The 26406-nt window shown below is 47.9% G+C and overlaps 1 protein-coding gene across 2 annotated transcripts in view; it reads right to left on the bottom strand.

Moving 5' to 3' along the window:
- The window catches only part of GLE1 (GLE1 RNA export mediator), a 570581-nt gene that overhangs the window by 145114 nt on the left and 399061 nt on the right, over positions 1-26406 (bottom strand). The gene's annotated exons all lie outside the window — the stretch shown is intronic.

Genomic DNA, 26406 nt, shown 5'->3' with positions numbered 1-26406 from the left:
GCGAGCGGTAGCTGATCCGCCGAGCTCCGGCCGAGACGCCGTTTCCTGATCCTTTTTCTCCGGCTCGCGTGCGACCCCGACTTCTGAAAAGGAACGAGCGGTTGGGCGAAGCAGCCCTGCACCTGAATAGTTGTTGGGCCCACCAAATTGGACCCCCCTGAGACTCCGGTGGCCCTGAATCGGTTCTCCCCCCCTCCCGTTCTTACTGGATCCAAGATGACGCCCCGCACAGCATAGCGGTGCCTGCGAGGGGTACCCCCTCCCCCAACGGATTCCAGGGCCCGGCGGGGAGAGGCAGCAGCAAAAGAGAGGCTCCGCTCTTCTAGAGACCACCTCTACGGACCACACCATCACACACGGGGGCAGACCACAGCTCACGGCCCGATATTTGGCCAGGTGAAGGGCCCCACCAGTGATCTCACAAGTGAACTAACTTTTGAGGCCTAAAACACCCGCAACCATCGCCCCAAGATGGCCGCCAAGAACAAGACCAGAGCCGCCACCATGGACTCCTTTGTTTCCACCAGGGCGAAGACCCCCACTCAATCCAAGGCCAGCTCCTCTGAAGTTGCCCAGTCGAGCGAAGAGGTGGCGGCCGATAACCACTCTCAGATACTTGATGCTATAGCCTCGCTAAAGACGCATATAGACTCCAAGATCGACGAATTCAAAGTCGATATTCAACTGATCCGCCAAGACGCTCGCAACTTAACGGAGAGGGTCGCGACCGTTGAACAGTCGGCAGAGGAAGCCTCCACGGCCATCACAGCCATAAAGTCCGAAGTTGTCCTCCTGAAGAGGAAAGTCACCTTTTTGGAGGAAAAGGCGGAGGAGGCCGAAGGTCGGGCCAGACGGAGCAACATCAGGATCCTGGGGGTCCCGGAGGGGAACGAGGGAGTAAATACCACATCCTTCGTCGAAACCCTTCTGCTACAAGAAATAGGGGCCGGCAAATTGACCCAGGGATTCTCTGTCGAAAGGGCCCACAGATCCCTTCAGAGGCGCCCTCCCCCCGGATCGCACCCCAGACCCATAATCGCTAAGATACTGAACTTTCAGGACAGAGAAACTATCTTACGGCGATCCAGGGAGGGGGGCCCCATCGAGCGAGGAGACTCCAAAATCTCCATTTATCCGGACTACACGCAGAAGGTACAAAGAGAGCGGAACTCATTTGTCCCGATAAAAGCCCGGCTCCGACAACTGAACCTAAAATATAGACTACTTTATCCATCGCGCCTAAGGGTTGTCTACAAGGAGAGAGTGGTATTTCTCGAGAACCCAGATGCGGCCAACATGTGGCTTGAGGATAATAACCTGGCGGATGGCAAGGACAACTCACAGACTGAGACCTAACCCCCCAGCGACCCCCATGTAAGAAACATCGCACGTGAGACCGGAATACAGAAGATAATCCAACTACAGTTTTTTCACTTGGAAACGGCCTCGTTCGGCTCTGCCGCCAGGCCCTTGCCCCACCCCCAGCGTAGTATTTACCCGGTCTGGGCACCCGCCTGACCCAGCTCGCGCCCGACTCCCGGATGGGCTCCGACGGCTCGAGAGCGCCTGAGCACCGCGACAATGTTGTAGTTGCTGGGCGCACCAGTTTAAGTTTTGTTGTTAGTTTTATTAGTTGTACAGTCTTCATGCCTCTTTTGCCAACGCAGACCGAGATGGGTCTGGGACATGACACCGATGAACGAAATGCAGTGGTATCCCCCCTGCAGCCCACCCGAACAAGACTAAAGTGGAGTCGGACCCCAGAGTCCCACACCAAATCTGAAACTCGAACCGGATGGCGGCACAGCTTACTGTAATGACCTGGAATGTGCGGGGCATGTGTTAGGGAGAATTCTCTGTTTAGGCTGAATTTCCCTACCTAGTGAGTCCCCCAGCAGCTTTGCTGGATTTCTGGGGTTTAATTTTTTTCTCCTGCCAAGAGTGAGACTCTTTTACCCTCACTCTTGGACATGTTGAAGTGTGTTTTCTTGGTTAAACCTTGTGTTGAATGGGCTATGGGGTCTTTTACTCCATAGGGCCTCATGTATTTTTGTGATGTGGGTCACACAGCACCCTCTGTGCCGTGACCCAGGGGTGTCCTAGGGACTCCCCAACATAGACTCCATACCCTGGGACTGACTACTGTCTCTCAGGGCATGTAAAGTCACCAAAGACTTTGCTAGTCTTGAATCCTGAACAGAACCAGTACAAACCATCATATTGTGGACGTACTGGCTGGGGCAATTCGATTGCCCCAGGGTCTGTTAGTCGAGGGGGCACGTCTCCGTCCCCCCTGATCGAGTTTTGGCTGGTGGCAGTGGAAACTACTTTTTATATTCGACCGCGAATATTTCCCTATGGGATTTCCCATTGTTTTAGGCTAACACATTTAATTATTTATTTACGGTAGCCTTAAACATACCACCGGTTTATATATTTATTTTTATAACTCCGGTTGGGACTTTTTGCCAAAACTTGATTCTAAAATGGCGTTGGTGTTCGCCTCTGTAACTCTGACCCAAAGTGGAGCCCTTTGTTCCACTTTTGGCGGGCTTCTCCACAGAAGCCCTCCAAAGTGGTGCCACTCTGTCTGGGGTACTTAGGAGGGGTGGAGGGGGATTTAGGCACCCTGGACTGAGTTACCTTGGTAACTCAAGTCGCACTCCGTCCTGATTGGCCCAAGTGGTGAGCCGCCCGGCTCACCACTTAGCATGGTTGAGTGACAGCTAGGCTGGGTGAATGGGGGTTTGCTGCATAAAAGCAGGGCTTTGGGGACTGGGACTTCAGAAGTCGCCACAGGACCAAGAATCCGACGAGGGAAGAGCTGAGCCGACCTGCTTCGACGACACCACCCGGTGGAGCCCTGCTGAACCGTCTCACCACTTTTTCCCGACGACCGAGGAGAACTCTTAACGGAGTGGCTCCTTCCCTTGACTGGTGGGGACAACCAGTTTTCGCCTTCTTTCCGTTCTTTGAGGTATCTCGTGGCCGCCTTGCCTGTGCCAAGCACCCCGGCAACCGGAATACCACACTTTACCCCCATACCGCGAAAGTCGGCACCAACCCTTTAACCGGAGGACTCCGCGGCTGGTTTCTTCCCGGGCAGTGCAACGACCCTCTTCTTCTGCTCTTCAGCGAGAACTTCTTCTCCCCTGACCGACGTCGAGCCCTGCTGCCACTGCCTGGAACAACTGCCACCGCTGGAGGATCCTTTCCGCTTAAGGTACTGTGTTCTGCCTGGCTTCCCTTGCTACCGACTGTACGGGGTAGATTTAGTCCCCGGCTTTCGAACCTGGGAGTGCCTGGGACACTTTGGCTAAACTTTCTGAGCCACTCTAACCTCTTTTTGACTCTTTGCAAGACTTTGAATCTCTAACTAACAGTGTGATCTTGGGCACATTTTCGCTCCGGCTACTCTAAGAGTGGGCCCTGCCTAGTGACTTTTGCTCACCTGTGACTTTATTCTTCTGTAAGCCTATTGCAAGTGCTCTGGACCTTAGAGTGGTGTGTCTAACCCATTTCTGCTTTTTCTCTCCCTTTCTTGGAAACTACTAGAGTGTCATCTAACGTTAAGCACTCACCTCTGTTTTAATTAAGTGGTGTTTTACCTAGAGTTGTCTAGATAGGAGAAAGGATTGAATCTACTTTCATTATAACTGTGTTGAAGTACTTTTACTATATTTTTGCTAGAGTGTTTTTAACTTATGTGTATTTTAAATAAATAACTATATACTTTTGAAACCAAGCTCTGGTCAGTGTTTGCTTGTGCTATTGTGTTTTGGTACATATTGTGTATACTTTACATACTGCCTAACTCTTCTTGAGAGAAGTCTGACTGCTCAGCCACAGCTACCAGGTAAATCTGGGTGGTACAGACTGCTACCAAAGGGGTTTACTGCTCTACCTGTAGTCTTAAATCTTTTGCAGTGTTCCCCAAGGGAACTGCACAGGTTTCTGCCTAACACTGGTGGCAGCGGTGGGATTTGTATTGAGTATACATTTTATTGTGCTTTAGATACCTTAGTGCAACTAACCACAAAGCTTAGCACTGAAAAAGTAAAACCTCTAACATGTCAGTTATAGAAAGCTATAGTCAAGAGTCCCTTGCAGCCAAAACTGCTGATTGTTTAAGAGTGCTCTGTAAACATAAGGATCTCCTGACTAAGGGCAAGAAAATGGAGCTGATTGAAAGATTGTTAGCTAACCAAAGTCTGGGTGATGGTTCAGAGGAACCTACCACTCCAGCGACTGTAGATGACAGTGTTGAAGTTAACATGGAGCAAAATGTTGATGTTTCTGAGGAAGAGTCAGAAGAGGAGGGTGAGGCTGTTGTAACTGTCCCCCCTAGGCCTCTGCCTGCTCTACCTGCTGTACCTACTGGACCTTTACCAGGTCCCACATTTAGTCCTCAGTACTTTGAACTGGAGAAAATGAAGCTAGAATTGGAGTATAAGAAACTTAATGCTCAAACTGACAAAGAACTAAGGCTAAGGGAAATGGAGCTCAAGTATGACTTAGAAATGAAGAAATTATCTGTTGAGAATGTTTCTCTCTCTGGCTCCTCTAGAAGTTCCAGTCCTAAAAGACCCCGGATGCCTAAAGAATTGGTTGGTATGTATGAGCCTAAGTTGGATGTGTTGGATTGGTTGTCTCTGTTTGAATATAATCATGGGCTCCAGAACATCACAGGAAATGACTTACTCACCTGGTTGTTCTCTAGGCTTCCCCCTGTTGCAACTGATGTGGTAATGGAGATGGGGGAGGAGGATAGGAAGGACTATGAATGTGTGAAACTAGCTTTGATAGCTAGGTTTGGGAAGACCCCTTCCCAGTATCTTAAGAGGTTTAGGAGCCTCAAAAAGCATGATGGTACCCCTTGGGCTACCTGGGTGAATGAATGTTTGAAAAACTTAGAGGGATGGATTAAGGGTTACAAGGTGAACACTTATGAAGGTATGAAGAATTTGTTTATGTTGGAGACTATTTATGATGCCTGCTCTCCTGAGCTCAGACAACACTTGGCTGATTCCAGGGAATTAGATTCCCGGAAGCTAGCTAAGGCTGCTGACTTGTGGGTTGCCAACAGGGCCACTCACAAGGATTCTGGGGTAACTCAGAAGAAGGATGGGGAAAAACAGTCTAAGAAGGACTCCAAAGAGAATTCTAATACTACAAATTCCAAAGAGGGCCCCAAACAAAACTATAAGGGTAAGCCACAAGGGAAACCAAATCAGGCTAGTGTACCTTCTGGTCCCAGACCAGAAGGGGGTCAGAACAAGCCTCCATTCCAGCGAGCCTTTGGCTCATGCTTTGTTTGTAAGGCTACTGACCATGTGAAAGGAGATCCCAGATGTAAGGGTAAACCTTCAGGGGTCCAGCTTGCCTCCTTAGCCTTCGCTCCCGAAGAGGAAGTACCCATGGCAAGTGGAAACTTTCTATTACTAGCTGATGAACCCACTGGAGTCTCAGCTAGTGTTTCTTTAGTCTCTCTGGGGTTGTGGGAGCAACAGAATTTAGATGTCTATAACTCTATCCCAGATAATACTAAAGAGTATTATAAGGACAGTGTCCAGGTGAATGGTCAGGAGACTCCTGCCATTAGGGACACTGGAGCCAGCATAACTGTGGTGGATGAATCATTTTTCAAGGCAGAGGATGTTGCTAAGGCACCCAAATGCCTCACCAAGTTAGCTGGTGGGCCTGTGCAGATGTGTCCCCAGTTACCAGTTCTCATCCAATGTAATGATATGGCTGTAAAAATACCTGTCAGTGTACAATGTGAAGTGCCAGGTAGGGTTCTGTTGGGTAATGACCTCAAAGCTCTTGGAGTTGTATCTCATACCCCCAGACCTCCTAGCAAAAGGTTTCAGGAACTCACAAAACCTGCAAGGGAGAAAACCCTGAGAGGGTTATCTCAGGAGATGATGACAGAAATCACTCCTCTACCACTGGAGCAACTTACTGCAGTAACTACCAGATCAGGAGCAAAGGGGCAACCCAAGACTCCTAGGAAAAAGCCAGCAGCAAGCACTCCAGTGCTTCCAACAAGGACTTCCCCTAGGTTGTCCAAAGTTACACCTGTAACTCCACCTCCAGCTGAGGCTGAGAGGGAGGTACAACCCTGTGTGGTTGAGCTAGACTCTGAGGAAGAGCTAGAAGGAGGCCCCAACCTTATTGGAGATTTGGACCCTGAGGACCATCCTGAGCTGCAGTCTTTACTGGCAGAAGGTGGGCCTAGCAGGGCAGCTTTTCGTAAGGGGCAAAGAGAATGTCCAACTCTGGAGGGTCTCCGCCACCAAGCAGCTTCTCAAGCTGATGGGCAAGAGCCTGGGAAGTATAGGTTGCACTGGGAAGATGGCCTCTTCTACAGTGAACCCACTGAGTCTGAACCTGGAGACTACAAACGCCTTGTAGTCCCACAGGAAAACAGACAACAGTTCTTACAACTAGCCCATGAGATACCTTTGGCTGGCCACTTGAGTTTCAAGAAGACCAAGGAAAGGCTCTCACTCTACTTTTATTGGCCAAAGATGGGGGCCGAAGTAGATAGATATTGTAAGAGCTGCCATACCTGCCAGACTTCTGGTAAGGTCGGTTCCAAGAATGTGGCACCTTTAGTGCCTCTCCCAGTTGTGGGAGTCCCATTTGAGAGGGTAGGGATTGACATTGTTGGTCCCCTTGATCCTCCAACCTCCTCAGGCAACAGGTTTATCCTTGTTGTAGTAGACCATGCTACTAGGTACCCGGAGGCCATTCCTATGAGGACTGTTACAGCTCCGGCTGTGGCTAAGGCCCTCCTTGGTATTTTTACCAGGGTTGGGTTTCCTAAGGAGGTAATCTCTGACAGGGGGTCAAACTTTATGTCCCACTACATGAAGGCCATGTGGAAAACCTGTGGAGTTACCTACAAGTTCTCAACCGCCTACCACCCTCAGACAAACGGGTTGGTTGAAAGGTTTAACAGAACCATGAAGAGCATGATAGGTGCTTTGGAAGAACCCCTTAAGAAAAAGTGGGACCTTCTACTGCCATGCCTTCTCTTTGCTTATAGAGAAGTCCCTCAGGAGGGAGTAGGTTATTCTCCCTTTGAGCTTCTCTATGGCCATCCAGTCAGAGGTCCATTGGCCCTGATTAAGGAGGGGTTGGAAGGTGCTCCTCCCCTCAAGCCAGTCAGAGTGACTGACTATGTGATAGGTCTCCGGAGGAGAATGTCACACATGATGGCAGAAGCAAGTGACAACTTGAAAGCTGGTCAAGCCCTGGTCAAACATTGGCACGACCAGAAGGCTAACATGGTTGAGTTTACTCAAGACCAGCTTGTTCTAGTTATGCTCCCAACAAGGCAGAGGGCCTTGCAAGACAAATGGATGGGACCCTTCAAGGTTGTGGGAAAACTTGGAGAGGTCAACTATCTGGTGGATCTGGGCAGACCCAGGGAAGCTCCTAGAGTCTTCCACACCAACCGACTAAAAGCCTACATCTCCAGACCTGATGTAGGAGCCTTGCTCCTAGCTTCAGCTGCAGAGGAGGAAGAGAGTGAATCTCTCCCTGATCTCCTCAGAGGTGTACCTTTAGATGAAAAAGTTGAAGGAGTCAATCTCTCTTCAGACCTGACACCTGAGCAACAAGAGGAGTGCAAATCTATGTTAAATCAGTTTGCCTCCCTGTTCTCACTGTCACCAGGCTTGACCCCTTGGGGCCAGCATGAGATACTCACTGGTGACTGTCTGCCAGTCAAAAGCAGAGGATACAGAATGTCAGAACATATCAGAGCCCACATCAAAGGAGAGGTCAAGAAGATGCTTGATCTCGGGGTAATAGAACCCTCTACTAGTCCATGGTCTAGCCCAGTTGTGTTAGTACCAAAGGCAGGATCCAAAGACTTGAGATTCTGTGTGGACTATAGAGCTCTAAATGCAGTCACCAAGACTGATGCCCACCCTTTGCCCAGGACAGATGAGTTGGTGGATAAACTTGGTGCAGCCAAGTACCTCAGCACATTTGACCTGACGTCAGGCTATTGGCAAATAGCCCTGACAGACCATGCCAAGGAGAAAACTGCATTTTCAAACCCAGTTGGCTTGTACCAGTTTAAGGTCATGCCTTTTGGACTGAAAAACGCACCTGCCACATTCCAAAGGATGGTGAACCAAGTTCTGGCTGGGATGGAAGATTTCTGCATGGCATACTTGGATGACATTGCAGTCTTCAGCCACTCCTGGGAAGAACATGTGAACCACCTAGGCCATGTGTTGCAGGCTCTGAAACAGGCCCATTTGACAATCAAAGCCAGTAAGTGCCAGATTGGTCAAAGTAAAGTGGTCTACCTTGGACATGAGGTAGGAGGTGGAGAAATAAGGCCTTTGCCCAGCAAGATTGAAGCTGTGCAAAATTGGACAACACCAACTACTCAAACCCAAGTGAGAGCTTTTCTAGGCCTCACTGGGTATTACAGGAATTTCATTGAGAACTATGGGACCATAGCTTCTCCACTGAATGTAATCTCCTCTCCCAAATTCCCTAAAAAGGTGAAATGGAATGAGGAGTGCAATCAGGCCTTTGAAAAACTGAAGAGAGCTCTTTGCCAGGCTCCAGTATTGAGAGCTCCTGACTACCACCAACCTTTCATTGTACAAACTGATGCTTCCAATGTAGGTATAGGTGCAGTTCTAAGCCAACTGGATGAGAAGGGTAGGGAGCACCCCATTTGCTTCATCAGTAGGAAACTGAAGGATCCTGAGACAAGGTGGGCAACTATCGAAAGAGAATGCTTTGCTATTGTGTGGGCACTGAAGAAGTTTAGGCCATACTTGTATGGTTCTACTTTTGTTATTCAGACTGACCACCAACCCTTGAGATGGTTAATGCAAATGAAAGGGGAAAATCCAAAACTATTGAGATGGTCAATCTGCCTGCAAGGGTTTGATTTCACCATTGAGCACAGGTCAGGGTGTCACCATCAAAATGCTGATGGACTCTCTAGGATGTATATCATCGACTAGAGGTATGAGGTTCATCCAGGAGTGGATTAAATCCTCCTGTCCCTTAGTCTGGGGGGGGCGAGTGTTAGGGAGAATTCTCTGTTTAGGCTGAATTTCCCTACCTAGTGAGTCCCCCAGCAGCTTTGCTGGATTTCTGGGGTTTAATTTTTTTCTCCTGCCAAGAGTGAGACTCTTTTACCCTCACTCTTGGACATGTTGAAGTGTGTTTTCTTGGTTAAACCTTGTGTTGAATGGGCTATGGGGTCTTTTACTCCATAGGGCCTCATGTATTTTTGTGATGTGGGTCACACAGCACCCTCTGTGCCGTGACCCAGGGGTGTCCTAGGGACTCCCCAACATAGACTCCATACCCTGGGACTGACTACTGTCTCTCAGGGCATGTAAAGTCACCAAAGACTTTGCTAGTCTTGAATCCTGAACAGAACCAGTACAAACCATCATATTGTGGACGTACTGGCTGGGGCAATTCGATTGCCCCAGGGTCTGTTAGTCGAGGGGGCACGTCTCCGTCCCCCCTGATCGAGTTTTGGCTGGTGGCAGTGGAAACTACTTTTTATATTCGACCGCGAATATTTCCCTATGGGATTTCCCATTGTTTTAGGCTAACACATTTAATTATTTATTTACGGTAGCCTTAAACATACCACCGGTTTATATATTTATTTTTATAACTCCGGTTGGGACTTTTTGCCAAAACTTGATTCTAAAATGGCGTTGGTGTTCGCCTCTGTAACTCTGACCCAAAGTGGAGCCCTTTGTTCCACTTTTGGCGGGCTTCTCCACAGAAGCCCTCCAAAGTGGTGCCACTCTGTCTGGGGTACTTAGGAGGGGTGGAGGGGGATTTAGGCACCCTGGACTGAGTTACCTTGGTAACTCAAGTCGCACTCCGTCCTGATTGGCCCAAGTGGTGAGCCGCCCGGCTCACCACTTAGCATGGTTGAGTGACAGCTAGGCTGGGTGAATGGGGGTTTGCTGCATAAAAGCAGGGCTTTGGGGACTGGGACTTCAGAAGTCGCCACAGGACCAAGAATCCGACGAGGGAAGAGCTGAGCCGACCTGCTTCGACGACACCACCCGGTGGAGCCCTGCTGAACCGTCTCACCACTTTTTCCCGACGACCGAGGAGAACTCTTAACGGAGTGGCTCCTTCCCTTGACTGGTGGGGACAACCAGTTTTCGCCTTCTTTCCGTTCTTTGAGGTATCTCGTGGCCGCCTTGCCTGTGCCAAGCACCCCGGCAACCGGAATACCACACTTTACCCCCATACCGCGAAAGTCGGCACCAACCCTTTAACCGGAGGACTCCGCGGCTGGTTTCTTCCCGGGCAGTGCAACGACCCTCTTCTTCTGCTCTTCAGCGAGAACTTCTTCTCCCCTGACCGACGTCGAGCCCTGCTGCCACTGCCTGGAACAACTGCCACCGCTGGAGGATCCTTTCCGCTTAAGGTACTGTGTTCTGCCTGGCTTCCCTTGCTACCGACTGTACGGGGTAGATTTAGTCCCCGGCTTTCGAACCTGGGAGTGCCTGGGACACTTTGGCTAAACTTTCTGAGCCACTCTAACCTCTTTTTGACTCTTTGCAAGACTTTGAATCTCTAACTAACAGTGTGATCTTGGGCACATTTTCGCTCCGGCTACTCTAAGAGTGGGCCCTGCCTAGTGACTTTTGCTCACCTGTGACTTTATTCTTCTGTAAGCCTATTGCAAGTGCTCTGGACCTTAGAGTGGTGTGTCTAACCCATTTCTGCTTTTTCTCTCCCTTTCTTGGAAACTACTAGAGTGTCATCTAACGTTAAGCACTCACCTCTGTTTTAATTAAGTGGTGTTTTACCTAGAGTTGTCTAGATAGGAGAAAGGATTGAATCTACTTTCATTATAACTGTGTTGAAGTACTTTTACTATATTTTTGCTAGAGTGTTTTTAACTTATGTGTATTTTAAATAAATAACTATATACTTTTGAAACCAAGCTCTGGTCAGTGTTTGCTTGTGCTATTGTGTTTTGGTACATATTGTGTATACTTTACATACTGCCTAACTCTTCTTGAGAGAAGTCTGACTGCTCAGCCACAGCTACCAGGTAAATCTGGGTGGTACAGACTGCTACCAAAGGGGTTTACTGCTCTACCTGTAGTCTTAAATCTTTTGCAGTGTTCCCCAAGGGAACTGCACAGGTTTCTGCCTAACAGCATGGGCTCATACCTCAGGCGCAATCGTATACAGTCCTACCTCAGGAGGAAGAAAATCTCCATTGCACTCCTTCAAGAGACTCACCTCACGACGGAGGCCATGTCTAAAATTGCAGACCGATGGGCTGGGACTGTTAGAGGGTCCCCCTACTCTAAATACGCCAGAGGGGTGCTAATATGGATAAGCCCGGACGTCCCCTTCCAGATGGAGGGAAGTGAACAAGATAAAGAAGGGAGATTCACAGCGATTTGGGGCACATTGGAACAAACCCCAGTCTGCTTCATCAACTCTTACTTCCCTCATCACGGGATATCGGCGTACCTCGCCACATTGATAACGAAGCTGACTCGGTACCGGGACCGCACCTTCATATGGGGAGGAGACTTCAACTGTGTTGCTGACACGAGTGCAGACAGATCGCTGCCCCCCCCACGCCCGAGCAGCCTCACATCCGGTGCCTTGAGGGAAACTCTGGAGCAACTCAACTTAGTGGACATCTGGAGGGAACACCATCCGACCGACAGGTCCTACTCCCACTACTCAGCTCCACACGGAGTTCACACAAGAATTGACTATCTGTTCATCAATAAGGAACTTACCCCACACATAGCAACCACAGAATACCTGGGGCGGACGATCTCCGACCACTCCCCACTGACCATGTTATGGCAAATGAGAGGCCCCAGAGCCCCGATCCCCATGTGGAGGATGCCGACCGCGGCACTTGCGGACCTCGAGTTCAGGGAAACCCTTGCCGAAAAATTGGAAGAATACTTGGAGAACAACATCGGTTCGGTCCCCTCCTGGGGCACATTATGGGAAGCAATGAAGGTGGTGACCAGAGGCGAAATCATATCGAGAGCCGGCGGAACTCGCAGGCAGTTGCGGAGAACCCTGGAAGCACAGGAAGCTGAGATCTCCCGACTGGAGTCCACATGCGACAACTCTATGGAGACAGAGACCAAGCTGAAGGAAGCCCGCACAGAATGTCAGCAGGCATGGGAAAGACTGGAAAAATTTGATTTCGCCACGCACACCGCCAGATCTCATAAAGAATCGGACAAACCGGGAAGACTACTAGCATGGCTCTGCAAACGGGAACACCCCAAACATCTCCCAGTGGAGATACGGGACGCTAATGGGTCATCCCACTCGACTCAGCTAGGGATCAATGAAGCCTTTGCTAAATTCTACACAGAACTGTATACCCACAAGACCCAGATTCCTGCTGCAGACATCATAGACACACTCGAGGAGATAGAACTTCCCCACATTTCGCTCGAGCAGAGAGAGGAGCTGGAAACCGAGATCACTCTTGAGGACGTTCAAGGGGCAATCAGGTCCCTCTCCAACAACAAAGCCCCTGGCAGTGACGGCCTCCCACCTGAGTTCTATAAAGCGTATGAGTCCATCCTTGCCCCAGTTCTCCACGAGGTCTACCAGGAGGCACACACGGATGGGATTCTCCCCAACACCATGAAGGAAACCATAATAGTCCCCATGCTCAAGCCACACAAATCGCCCACCGACTGTGAGTCCTATCGCCCTCTGGCTATGCTAAACTACGATGCCAAGATCCTCACATCCATATTGGCCCGCAAGCTAGCCAGGGTGGTGGGTTCCATCGTTCACGAAGATCAGAACGGATTCGTTCCTGGGCGCAACACCACTGCTAACCTCCGGAGGTTGCAGCATGTAATGGCCGAAACATATGACAGGGACGAGGACCTGGCGGTGTTGTCGCTCGACGCCATCAAGGCCTTCGACTCCATATACTGGGAGTGGATCAGGGAGGTCCTGAGAAGATTTGGCTTTGGAGGGGGCTTCATCAGGTGGGTTGAGGTCCTCTACAATTCCCCGACGGCGAGAGTAAGAACGGGAAGAGTGGTTTCAGCGGCTTGGGATATACAAAGGGGAACAAGGCAGGGCTGCCCGTTATCACCCATGCTGTACATACTGGGCCTGGAACCGATTGCATTATACTTCAGGCAGCAGCTTTTCGATGCTGGCATTAAGGTGGGCAATGCACACCACATAATATCCTTGTATGCAGACGACGTCCTTCTTTACCTAAGCTCCCCCGAAGTTAACGCGCCAACCGCGTTGGAGATACTGGACAACTATGCGAAGTACTCAGGGATCCGCTTTAGTAGGAATAAGTCCTCTGCCTTCCCCTTGGCGGGCTTACGCAACATTCCGGAAAACAATCTCCCAGAGATAGGAATAAGCTGGCAACTGGTCCAGTTCCGTTATTTGGGGATCAACATAAGCCACACCCCGCTACTCATGCATGAACACAACACCGAGGCCGCCATCACGAGTCTCCGAAGTTCTATAAAGTTTTGGTCCAAGCTCCCATTGGCCATGGTGGGCAGGGCAGCGATTGTCAAGATGATCGTACTCCCCCGATTCCTGTATTTCTTCGTAAACATTTGCCAGTACATTAGACCGTCCTTCTTCAAGAAGCTGGAGGCCATCATCAGGGACTTCCTTTGGGGCCCACACAGGCATAAACTGTCGCTGTCCGTCCTCTCTCTCCCACACAAAGAAGGCGGAATAAAGTTACCGGATCTCCAGTTGTACTACCTGGCTGCCCAGCTGAGTCACATAACGAGATGGCTCTCGGATGAGCCTTCAGCAGAGACCGAACTGCTGAGGCAACCCTTGGAAAATGTGATCCCCAAGGAGATCCTATGGCACCCTACATGGCAACCCCCGGTCCCCTCCATGGTGATTGACCTGGGAAGAAAGATATGGGCCAGGTCCTGCTGCATCAGGCGAATACGACACCCATACTCTCCGGACAATCCCATCCTAGCAGACACCTGTCGAACGGCTGCAGACATCTCTACGGCAAGGAGGTGGGAAGAGGCCGGCATTTACACATGGAGCGACATGTATGAGGAGGGAGAATTCAGGGATTTCGAATCTCTTAAGGCTGCCGATGGAATTCCCCCGGGCCAGTTCCTCTGGTACCATCGCCTCAAACAAACTGCTAAGAAACAATGGACCGGATGGCCGGAGGAGCCCTCCCCTGACCCTCTGCTACAAGAGATGCATGACCTCTCGGACGGCTGGAGACCCGTCTCCAGGCTTTACAGCAGACTATGTGATAAAACCAACCCTAAATGCGAAGATCTGAGGACAAAATGGGAGGCGGACCTTGAGACCCCGATTTCAGATAAAGAATGGGAAAGAGCGCTGATATTTCCCAAAAAAGTATCCAGGAACACCAGGTTTGGCCAGATCCAATTGAACGTTCTTTACAGGACATACATGACCCCACATAGGGTTGCCTCCTTCAATAAGACATCCTCCCCTGCATGCCCCTGGTGCGGGAATGATAAAGCAGATGTGATTCACATGTTCTGGACCTGCACCAAGGCGATGGCACTGTGGTCCAAGGCCAAACAGACCTGCATGGACGCCGGAATGACAAGATACGAATGGACTCCTGGCGAGTGCCTCCTGGGGACCTACCCCAGACCTAGCAAATCCAAGCACGCTGTTAAATTAATGGACATCTCATGTATCCTGGCTAAAAGAACAATAGCGATGGCCTGGAAGACGCCGTCGGGCCCCAGGCAAGAGAGATGGCTCAAAGAACTCGAGAGATGGACAACAGCTGAAACCAGGGCCTGGCAGGAAGGAATCACGAACAGTGGCGAAACCGAAGGTGGCACTTTGGAATCATGGAAGGCCCTCCTCAGAGACATACGCTTCAGCGCTGACTACAAACCCCCCTGAAGTCCCACACCACTGCATTGACACTGCTCGGATGCCGGCATTGGTGGAACCACCCCTGTGTTTGACCCCTCTTGCTTCCTGAAACTTTGGGTCATTGCCCCTAACCCACCCGTCCACTGTAAGTTTGCTACAACATGAAGACTGTTGTTGATTTGTTTGTTCCCCCCCCCTTGTTTCCCCCTCACCGTCTCCTCCCCAGTTCAAACCAATGTTGATTTCTTGTTGTATTGCACGTTTTCTTTTTCTTTTTTCTATCAAAACCAATAAAATACGTTTTTAAAAAAAAAAAAAAATGATGCTTTCATAGCAAGTGGCAGTAAGTTCATCTCCTCGTTCCTGTAATACATTAGTATGCATTGATTTATCGTCTACTGATACAGATCCTCATTATTACATATACAGCCAGATATTCATGCATATACAAATTCATATTCCATAGTTCTGGGTTAAATTATGTTTAACAGTAGTGTGTTGAATCAAGACATAAGTCATGTATTAATACATTGATGACGTAGCTGTTTATCGACATCATCTGTATTCCCAAAGTTCAGTGCCTCACAGATGCATATTACTCTATTTACAGAAACGCCCCCATTTCATTGTCCGTGTGGAGTCCAACCACCGTCTATCTGAATCTGCAAATTGTCCGCGCTTCTTCTTGCCTTAGTAATTTCAGTTTCCTCCACGTCTGCCTAATTTAACTTTAAGGCCAATGAATCTGATGTTACACTTGTCATCCATTTGGTGAAAAGTCTGCCAATGTACCGCTAGGGGCAGTGTTCCATCATCAAAGATAGGTGTTCATGCATTCGGATCCTGAAATCTCGGATTGTGTTTCCAATATAAATTATTTTTGCAGACAAATGATGGCATATATTGTATATTTAGATTTGCAATTGATATTTTCCTTAGTGATGGCAATTGTTCCATTTCTATCTCTAAATTTGTTGGTTGGTTTATGTGCGTACTTGCACATAGTGCATATGCCACATTTCCTGAAACCAGGCCTTCCACCTTGTAACCATGTTGTTTGGATCACTTTTATTTCTGCTGGTAATAGTGATGGACTAACAGTCATTTTCACTGTGCGGGATCGCCTATAGGTAATCCTGGGGTGATCTATATATTTACCGATATGTTCGTCCGATTGCAGCAAATACCAATATTTGCGTAAGATTTTCCTAATTATTTCGTTGTGGTTACAAAATGTAGTGATGAATTTGACAGTTTCGTTTTCTCTTCTTGTTGGTCGTGTTCGAGCAGCTAGAGTTTGTTCTCTGGACATTCTTTTTGCTTGTTCATATGGTATTTTAATGCATTTGGCATTGTAACCTCTTTCTCTGAATCTTCTGAACAATGGATCACATTCCTGACTGAAAGTGTTTTCATTACTACAATTTCTGCGTGCCCTGATGCATTAACCTTTACGGATAGTGCATTTGACCAAATCAAAGTGGCAGCTCGTTGCAAATAGGGTAGAGTTCACTTTCTTTGTGAAAGGTCTTGGTAAATCTGTCTCCTTCCACATAAATCGTTAGATCCAGGTAATTAATATTGGTATTGCTGTTCATGCCTGTAAATGTAATCCCAAAGTCGTTATTGTTGGCTCTTATCATAAATTGTTCAAGATCTTCTGGTGTTCCATTCCAAATTAAAAGCACATCGTCTATGTACCTGGCACACAAGACAACCTTACTGTGAAAAGCTTCATCTGTATAAATGTGCATATCCTCATGCATCCCCATGAAGAGGTTGGCTAATGCCGGGGCGTATTTTACACCCATAGCCACCCCTATTTGTCTGTAAAAGATGTCATTGAACATGAAGACATTGTTTTTTAGTGTAGTTAGCAGCATTTCTTTTAACATCTCGACATACTGGTAATGTGATGCTGATTCTTCCTTATATAGTCAATAAATATATACTCCATGTAATAGTATCCCGAAAGATGGCAGCCATCGGCACAAAAAGATGTGAAAATGGCAAAAGGACCAACGTTACCTAGTTAACGCTTAAAACAAAAGTGCGCGTTTGCAGCATTTCTTTAGCCGACGCGAGGAGACTGACAGCAGATCATTTTAGGTAAGCTCCTTTCACCCAACACATGAGATTTCAATACGAGAAATCAGCACCGTGCGGCCCGGATAGGTTTTTAATTGTGAAATTGGTAACCATGAATGTCTGATTATAGAATCAAACGTCAGAAGAGCCTTTCCGTGTAAACAGTAGTCATCAGCGCAACGTAGCATGGAGCTCGAACTGTTTAGCTAGCAGCGCGCATCCATTATGATTAGGACATACTGCAGCAAATTTGCATTAAACACGCTGCACGGACACAGAACAGTAATAAAAATGAGTTAACCGCTCCCTCTCGTGGCATTGGCTCGAGTCAATTCTAAAAATTTTCCTTTTTTTCTAGGTGGGATTAAACCCGTAAAATTGCGTGAATAGTACTACTAGAACCACTCAAATTGAACTCATGACTGGATAAATCTACCTAGAGGATTGACAATGGTGAATACCTCATCTAAACTAGAACAAGCAGTGAACACATTCATAACTAACCTGTGTGTAAGTTCTTCTTTTTCCTATTTTCCCCAAATCTCCACCCCAATTCCTCCCTCCCGGTTTCTCTGCGACAAAATACATTAATGTCTATCTTTTATCTTGATTTTTACTTTATTTTTTGTTTAGTAAAACTTACAATGATTCATGCTCTTTCATTTAAATTTATACTTTGTTTACACATCATTCGATCCTGGCAAAATGCATAATTGTTTGTTGTCTTGTCTGTTGCAAACTATATGATTTAAAGCCCGGATTGAAAAAGGCATTAATTTGCCAAAACACATGTCTCATTGAGGGCAATTTACCGCACATCACCAAGCAATGAAAACTTATCTAATAAATATTAGGATGCACTAAGCAAACTACAATCAGTGTTTGAATGAACTATTGTGGCGCTGCGAAAAAAGTGAAGGAGGGCATCCTCCCCATTTGGTACATTTTTCACGGAGCATGGGATATTTCTCCTCAACTTCACCAGCATACGACACTCTCAACAGCGCAGGGCATTCTAAGTTGATATCTTAAGACCCCAATATATGACAAATAATATGGGTCTGAATTCTTGCCACCAGACCATAATACAGCATAGAAACCCATTTGCACATCCCTGGCCCAAACCCGAACTTCCACAGCGTTATCATAACGCCCCACTGCACTGAGTCAAATGCTTTTTCAGCCTCCAAATTCACTAAAACATAGGGCCCGGGGCAGCGTTAATACTGTCGAGCACCAGAAACGGCCTATGCAGACTTAGGGTCATGTTCCTCTCGTCTTCAGTAACCAATTGGAACACCACCTGAAATCTCCCAGCCAGGATTTTACTAATATTAACATCAGCGTTTATAAGGGAGAGCAGCCTATAAGACAGAGTTTTCAACTTGCCTGGAATCAACAAGAGTATAATCTGGGCTTCGGTGAGGGTGGGCAGTAGATGTACCATCAAGCGTATGAGAAGGGTAATCTCTGACAGGTGGAGCAGGAGGAGCACGACAAATGTGCTTTAGAACTCAACAGGCAGACTGTCGGGTCCAGGAGCCTTGCCTGTCCCCAGGCATGATGTTGCCCACTGTTGGGGAGAATTCTCAGAAATGTACTAATTCCTCTCCACCCTAGAGACCCCCAGCTCTTTTGCTGGACTCTAGAGAGACCCTTTTACCCACTCATTTATTTTTCTGTGATTTAAAAGCCGTTTCTTCTTGGTTGTGGAGTCTGAAACTCCATAGGCATCATCTTTTACATTGTGTCACACAGCACCTTCAGTGCAGTGGCAAAGGGAAGTCTTTCAGATTTCCCAAAGGTTTAAATACCTTCTCTTGGATATACTGTTTCCAAGAGCAGTGAAGTGAAATTGATTACTTACATTTGTAATTTTCTAGACCCAGCACACACCATTTTACCATAGGGTGCTGGAGGGGTTACTTAGTATCCCCTTACTTTAGTTTCTCATGTAAAATTTTTATGTTACCCTTTCTACAATTAATGGCTGGTGGCAGTGGTTTACTTTTTACTACCAATGTGCGTTTTTACCGCGGGCTGCGTTCGCAGCTGCAGTAATGCACCCGTGGGTGCCCATTTTGTCAAAATGGCCCTGGTCGTCTTTTTTTGCCATTTCTTGCTGGAAAGGTCCTTCTTGAGATTTGCTCTGCATGCCAAACCAGGTTTGGTCCCTTTGTTCGTTTTGTCTTTGGCGAGATTCACGAGTGAAGCCTGCCTCTGGCTCCAGAGTGTCTGGCAGGGGCAGGAAGTGAGAGGTGCCTGAAACCAGGATTGACTGAATGGGAGAAACCTGCAAAAAAGGCAAGGCTTTTTGGCTTGGAAGGCAGAGTCAACCACTGGACTAAGGAATCCGAAGAAGAACTTGGAAGATACACCTGCTGCAACTCCTGGACCGTTGGTTTGCACGGTGAAGCCCTGCTGCTGTGCTGAAGCTCAGAATTCGCGTTGACTAGAGATGCCCTGCAAGGACGACTTCTCCCCTTGAGTTGGTGGGACCAATCAACTCCAAAGTGAACTTGTTTGGACATCCTCTCGGAGCTGGCTGTACTTCCACTGCTGCTGGAACCAAAGTGCCAGGGAGAGGAACACCAAACTGAGTGCATCATTTTTAAGTTGGAGGCAAGCTTATGGAAGATCCTCCGACTCTCAGTAAGCAGGACTGACCAAGCCTGAGCCACCTCAACAGAGTGCTGGACCCCAGATGTGAGGAAAGTCCAGAGTGGTATCTGAGAGACTGTGGTGGTGCCATTTCCTGAAACGCGAAGAGCTGAAACTGCGAAGTGATGCTTAATTCAAGTGCATCCTTTGCTGCTGCTGACCGACCCATTGCAGTGCAGGAGTCACCAGAAGTCCTCCCTCTCGTCCCCATGAGGGAGGCACAGGAACAAAAGGATCTGTAGAGGAACAGAAGCCAGCTGGAACCATTTATTCTAACCAAAAGGTACTATAAAGTTGGAGAGGAACTTACCTTTTACTTGATCTCAGTTGAGACTTTGGTTGCTTCTGTAGAGTTGCTTGCATCTTCTACTTCTCACAAGCCTCCCAGCTTGTTGCCCTACATTGATTCTATTTGTTCTACCAAGAATTCTAAAACACTGTGCAAGACTTACTTACCTGCAAGAAGTGCTTCAGCTCACCTAGACTTTTGCCCAATTGACATTGGCTGGCCTGGCTCCCTGAATGACTTCTTACCTCTGACTTTTTACCTTTGCTTCCAGGAAGGGGTTAACTTACTTTGCATTGGGGGGTTCAAAAGTACTCACCTACTTCAGAATGATTGTGTGATCTCTTGTTTATTCTATAACCATTTTCTTTGACACTCATCTCAGTATTGCTCTAAATGCACCAGTGATACATTAATGTCCAGAGTGTCCTAGCTATTTGTGTCACCTGAGGGTGCAGGAAGTGCGTGTGCCATCCCCAATGGGTACTTGCTGATTTAGAGAAACTGTATTTTGGAGTGCATTTGTGCGTTAACTATATATTGCCCCTTCTGAAGAAGGCTTATTCAAACTGACAAATAAATTAATAATGGTTTAATCAAGAGTGTGTTTATTTGGATACTCGTCACTGCGAATCTCTGTGTAACCACCCTACTGCTCACATTGACCCAGCTTGAGAAACGCATGGCTGCTCAGCCACACTACCAACATGTGTAGTACAGACCTATACCACATGTTAGGTTCCTATTGCCAGAAGGTCAGGGTTGTTGTAGTGCACCCAAAGGGTACTGCACCAAATCTTGCCTAACACCCACCTAATCTCTTCTTCCCAAATGGTCTCGTCCAGCTGCTGGCTGTCGACTGGCAACGTGGGTGGCAGCTCAAACCCTTCTAAACATTCTGCAATGGTTGCCTCAGAGACCTCACCATATCGTATAGTGCCTGGTAATACCTCAGGGTAATAGGACACAACACCCGCCGGATCTATACAGGTCGGGATCTAGTAGTCATCCAGGCCAGTGCCTTCCCCACTTTGTCCCCGAACTCATGTTGGAATCTGGTATGCTCACTAAATTCAAATTTACTAAGCCTCTCGCGCAGAACATTCAGCTAAGCCTGCAGCTGTGTCAACCAGACAGCAATTTATGGGTCTGCATGATGCTGGGCGTCTAGCAGCTGTGTCTCTCTCCGCCATGCTAATTTGATAATTTCCCTGCTTAGTACGGCCCGAGTTCCCATGAAGTAGCCATTAAGATCCCCCCTCCCCCCCACCCGAGTTGTGATCTTGAAGGCCTCCCACAGCAGCCCCTCCCCTAAATCAACAGTCTTTATTCGTGGCAAAAAAGGGAGAAATCTCATCCTCAATCATACATCTATAAAAAACATCCTGTAGCGCGGTTGCCAGCATCCTCCATAATAGAGGAGCTTTGGTACCCCCCCCAGTCCACCACTACCACCACCCTATAGGGGGAATGACCTCAGATTAATCCATCTAAAATGACCGCCTGACTGATCCAGTGCAACAATGACTCGCAGACAAAAATCATGTCTATGCGGGAAAAGACGTTATGCACCTGTGAACAAAGAAACCTAGCTTATCACCATGTAGACTGTGCAAGGTGTCAGCCAGCTGAAACTGCTCTAGAGCCTGTAATAACGCTCTGGAAGCTGACCCTAAAGAGCAACCGGATATCCTGGAACTGTCCAACTTAGTATCCATTATACAATTGAAACCCCCCCCCCCACAAGCATACCAGTGTCATCAGCGAACTATCGAGTTAACTCAAATTGCACTAAAGGAGCCACCAAGATGAGCACTCCTCTGGCTGAGAACGGGAAAAAAAAAAAAACACCTGGCCTCAGCTTGGACCCCAGCTTAACATGCGCAGCCCCTGAAAGGTGCGTTTCCTGCAGCATAGCGATTTCAATTTTCTGCAGCTTACAGTAGGAAATGACCATATGCCTCTGCACCACATTGTTGACGCTCCTCATATTCCAGGTCAGGACTCACCCCACCCCTACTACAGTTGGTCACCATCGCAACTAAGCATTGTGCAACCCAATGAGTTAACCACCAACCCCACCCACCCCCAAGTATTCAAGCAGCTCGCCTGAAATCCTCACCTCAGTAAACAGTTCACCAACCTCATGTGGCACGACAGCTAGCAATTTTACAACACACAATAGAGATTTTTGTTTGCCAATAGTGCAATGACAAGGCGCCCTTGGCCCTGCCATGCCTGGTCAGCTTGCTAGTTCATATCAAAGCGTCTACCCGCCACTGTCCCAGTTAACGACTATTCTGCAACAACTCAACAAAGTTCCATGCCTACTTCGGGACTGAGAAGTTTCATTTACCATCCACATCAATTCTGAGCCTCGCCGGAGGCATTAGGGAATATTTCAGATTTTTCTTGACTCTGGTAAATGACTGACGTAGTTTCTGCATAAAGACACAGCTTAGTGCCATTCTAATGAATATAGCTGTGCTCCCTGGCAGCAGAGAGGAGCTTCACCTTATCCAGATATCTTAGGCATTTCACGATGATGGTTCTCAGAGGGGCAATCGAAACCGGCCCCTGCGCTGGGACACTGTGCGCTCAGTCCACAGCAATCCCCCGTGCCTCTTCAACCTCCACAATCAGGCTTGGCAGAAGCCCTTCCAAGAAGCGCTCCATCACACCTTTCTCGGCTCTCTCCGGCAAGCCCAGGAGGCGCACATTGTTGCGGTGCAGGCGGTCCTCCATGCCAGTTACCTTATGCCGCAGGTCACCATACTGGCTCTTCAACTGTGCAACATCAAGGGAGCTTACTGACAGTGTCTGCAGTTCTGCCCCTCAGATTGTCCATGTCCTGCCAGATCAAGGAGATGCTCTGCGAAAAAGGAGCCTATTTGGTCTGAGACCGTCCGATTGCCTTCCAAGATGAATTACTTGAGCTGGCTGTTAGAGGGGGTTGTCCGTCCTCATCATGCTGCCATCTGTGCCGCAAGCAGAGGCCTTCATATCCACTGGGGAAGCCATATCACCTGCGGCAAAGCTCCTCTGAATAGGGTAGATGCTGGCCTTCTCCTGGATCACTGCTTTTCCTGCTGCCTCTCCAGGCATCTGCCAACTGTGATTCGGGGCGGGCCACCCCGCCCGGAGCCTCCTCCAGGTGCCAGAAAACAACTCCCAGCAGCTCTGCAGTGGTAGTGTGCAATCTCATGATGTAGGCACCCTGCCTCAACCAGTCCTGGTCCTCTTGTGCCTTTCCCCTGCCGGGCTCCCACTCAGTGATTGCACCACTCATCCGGCGGGCTCCCCGCCGTTCCACATCTACTCCTGCTGCCTGGATTAACCAGCCAACACGCTCTGCTCCGGGTGGCCCACGGGCAGTTTATGTGGCTATCGCTCTCTCGTGTCTCCAGCGGAGGCCTCCTCTGCCACGTTCCGAGCCACTGCCTGCCTCTCCCGATACATGGCAGTGGCTCACTCACCAGTAGCCTGCTCGCCTGCAGCTCTCACTGCCTTCCAGGTGGCAGCCCGTGGTGTGATCCCCTGCCAGCACATGGTCTCCGCTCTCGGCACCATCAGCGGATGGCGCATGCAGGCCCAAACGGTGGCTTGAGACGGCCTGCCCAGCACTGCACTGCCGCCCGCACACGCTCTTCGTCTGGCTCCTATGCTTCACCAGAGAACTAGGGTTTACTGCGGCAAGCCACCGGGCATGGGTTTAACACCGGATGAGATCAGTTTACAGGATTTGACAGGATGTGCATGCGGCACAATGGGCCAAGGCGGCTACTCGGTCGCCATCTCAGACACGCCCCCTACATAAGGCATCTTCAATCCAAGAGAAAATCAGTTCTCTATGGACAGCATATTTAAATGGCAGCTCATTGCGGATCCCTCAAAAGGGAAAGTGTTTAGTGGCTTGTGATTTCTTTGGGTTTCTGTAACCCAACCACCATAAAGCACTGTAGATTTGGCCTTTGCTTTGTACATTCATAACATTAGTTCCACTGGTTGAGTTTTAGAAGCAGTGGCAATTTAAAAACTGCACCTATAGCATGCCTTAATGCAGAAGCATGTTTAAAATCATGCGGCTTTGAGGATTGAGATCTAAGTGAAACGAAAACCAAATAATCCTAATGCTTAACCACAAGTATAGAAATGTTACTTGAGTAAAAGTCCTTCCTTTTTTATGCATATTTTTTAACAAGCACATAGAAGACTTAGCAACATTAACCTCCAAGTCCAAATTGTTCAAGGCCCATGTTTATGCATTACTTGGTCTTTGCAGAGATTTGGGAATCCTTGATAAAAGCACAGTCATCTCCATAAGAGAAAACCAGGGTATTGTTGCAATTAATTATCTGGGCATCCTTGTTAAGATTCTGCAGTAGAAAGGAGGACGTACAACCCTAGAGGACGATGGAGAAACACTCCGGTGGGGTGGCCAATCACAGCCCAAGGAGTGGGGTAGTAGTTTGCCACTACCTTGCCAGGAAGCAACAGCTATATAATCTAAGGGACCTAGACGCGTGAAGGACCATGGGTACAGTACACTTCATACTAGAGATATTATTAAACACGTCCTGTCGACGTCAGTTTGAGTTTTCAAAACAAATCTTGTAATACTCTGCAACTTCCACTAGATGTCGGACTATGCAGAGCATGTGATCTAAGCCGATCCACAAGTTCCAGAAATACTAATAGCAAAGCCAGAGATCCTGGCGAAAAAACAGTGAGCTGCAGCAGTGCAACAGCCTGGAGACGGATCCAGCAATGAAGGCTGTAGGAAGCCTGGCCTTGACTTCCAACCAAGGATGTGCCTGAGCCACTACATCTGGCCAGCACAGCCAGATGATAGCTTAAAAGGGCTTTAAAAAATAAATACAATCACAAAACACCAGGAAACTCCTCCAACAGTACAGGAATCATACTTCTGAATTTCAGAAACAAGAGAGCAGAATGGGGGAGCATTCAACCCCATAAGCGTTTCCCAAGGATCCTGCCCATCACCCACTCTCTACAATGCCTATACCAAGTTGTTATTCGCAGCCCTGGATGCCATGGGTGTCTTATATACCAACTTTGCAGACGACACCCAAATCCTTATTCCCGTGTCAGGCAACCACGAGCAGGATACACTGCTCATCAATCAAATCTATGCATGAATTAAAAACTGGACGGCCCATAACAGCTTATGCCTCAATGACGAAAAACAGAGCTGCTTATAGTCGGGTCATCACCCAAAATCAACTCCCTACAGCCTATCTATGCTTCAGTCAACATTGATGGCACCACAATCCTATTACTCAAACAGGTTAAAACCCTTGGTGTCTACTTAGACGCCAATCTAACAATGACAAAAGAAGTAAACACCCTCCCCTCATCCACCTCCTACACAGCCAAGCTCATTTCCCTAAGTCACAAATGCCTCATGCCCAAAAACTGCATCCCCCTAGCGAGTGCCTTAATACTCTCAAAGTTAGACTACTGCAACGTACTCCTCCTAGGCGCGTCCAACACTAATTTGACCAAACTCCAACTTATGCAGAACAAAGCCTTATGAGCAGCGCTAGGAATAAAAAAGACTGAGCACATCTCCAACACCAGGAGAGATAATCACTGGCTAGCCGTTAAGGCGAGAATCATATTCAAAACTTTATGCATTACACATTCATGCATTGCCAACAAAGCCCCTAAATACATCAACAACTCAGTCATGAAAAACTCCTCCACAAGATTCCTCGGATCTAGCAATAATTCCCTCCTTGAAATTCCACGCTACAAGAGTTTGAAAGCCTGGGGCAGCAGCTTCAAAGTCCTGGCCCCTAAACACTGGAACGTTCTCCCGACTAACATCAAGAATGAATAATCGATTACAGCGATTAAAAAAAAAAAAAAAAAAAAAAAAAAAAATCACTGAAAACCTGGCTATTCAACCAATTCTAACCGACCCAACCATCCCAATCTGACCCAGCCATACCATCATAGAAGTTTTTATGTACAACGATATTACCATGTACTGTACTTTGTGTCTTAATACCTACCGCATTAACTGTAAAGATTGTTATAACCAAACTGTATGCAACTATGCCGTGATACCTCAGGATCTGGGCGTGTAACAAATGTAAAAAAATAACAAAATAGATCACTGAAAAGATATATTTGGCTAACAATGCAGTAAAATGGCCTGCACCTTTGGTGAAGACAAATTACTGCTGCAACCACCCTACTCCTAAAACCAATGCAGGGTGACAAACACCCATGGGCCAAGAATTGGGAGTCTGAGTTGCACCCAATACCATATGCCTTAAGAACAAAAGGTTGCAATGGCAGAGGGACTTCAGGGAAGACCACCAAAAAAAAGGCAAGTGATAGAAAATGTTTAGGCGGCCTAGACATTGCCCATGGAATTATGGAGACTAACCACTTCACACAAACAAAGAAGCATTAAAGGTGCACCAGAATTG

Source organism: Ambystoma mexicanum, chromosome 8, assembly GCF_040938575.1.
Source record: "Ambystoma mexicanum isolate Mex_15411 chromosome 8, UKY_AmexF1_1, whole genome shotgun sequence".
Classification (NCBI taxonomy): Eukaryota; Metazoa; Chordata; class Amphibia; order Caudata; family Ambystomatidae; genus Ambystoma; species Ambystoma mexicanum.
The sequence above is the reverse complement of the archived record's forward strand: the minus strand, read 5'-3'. Positions and strand labels throughout refer to the sequence as shown.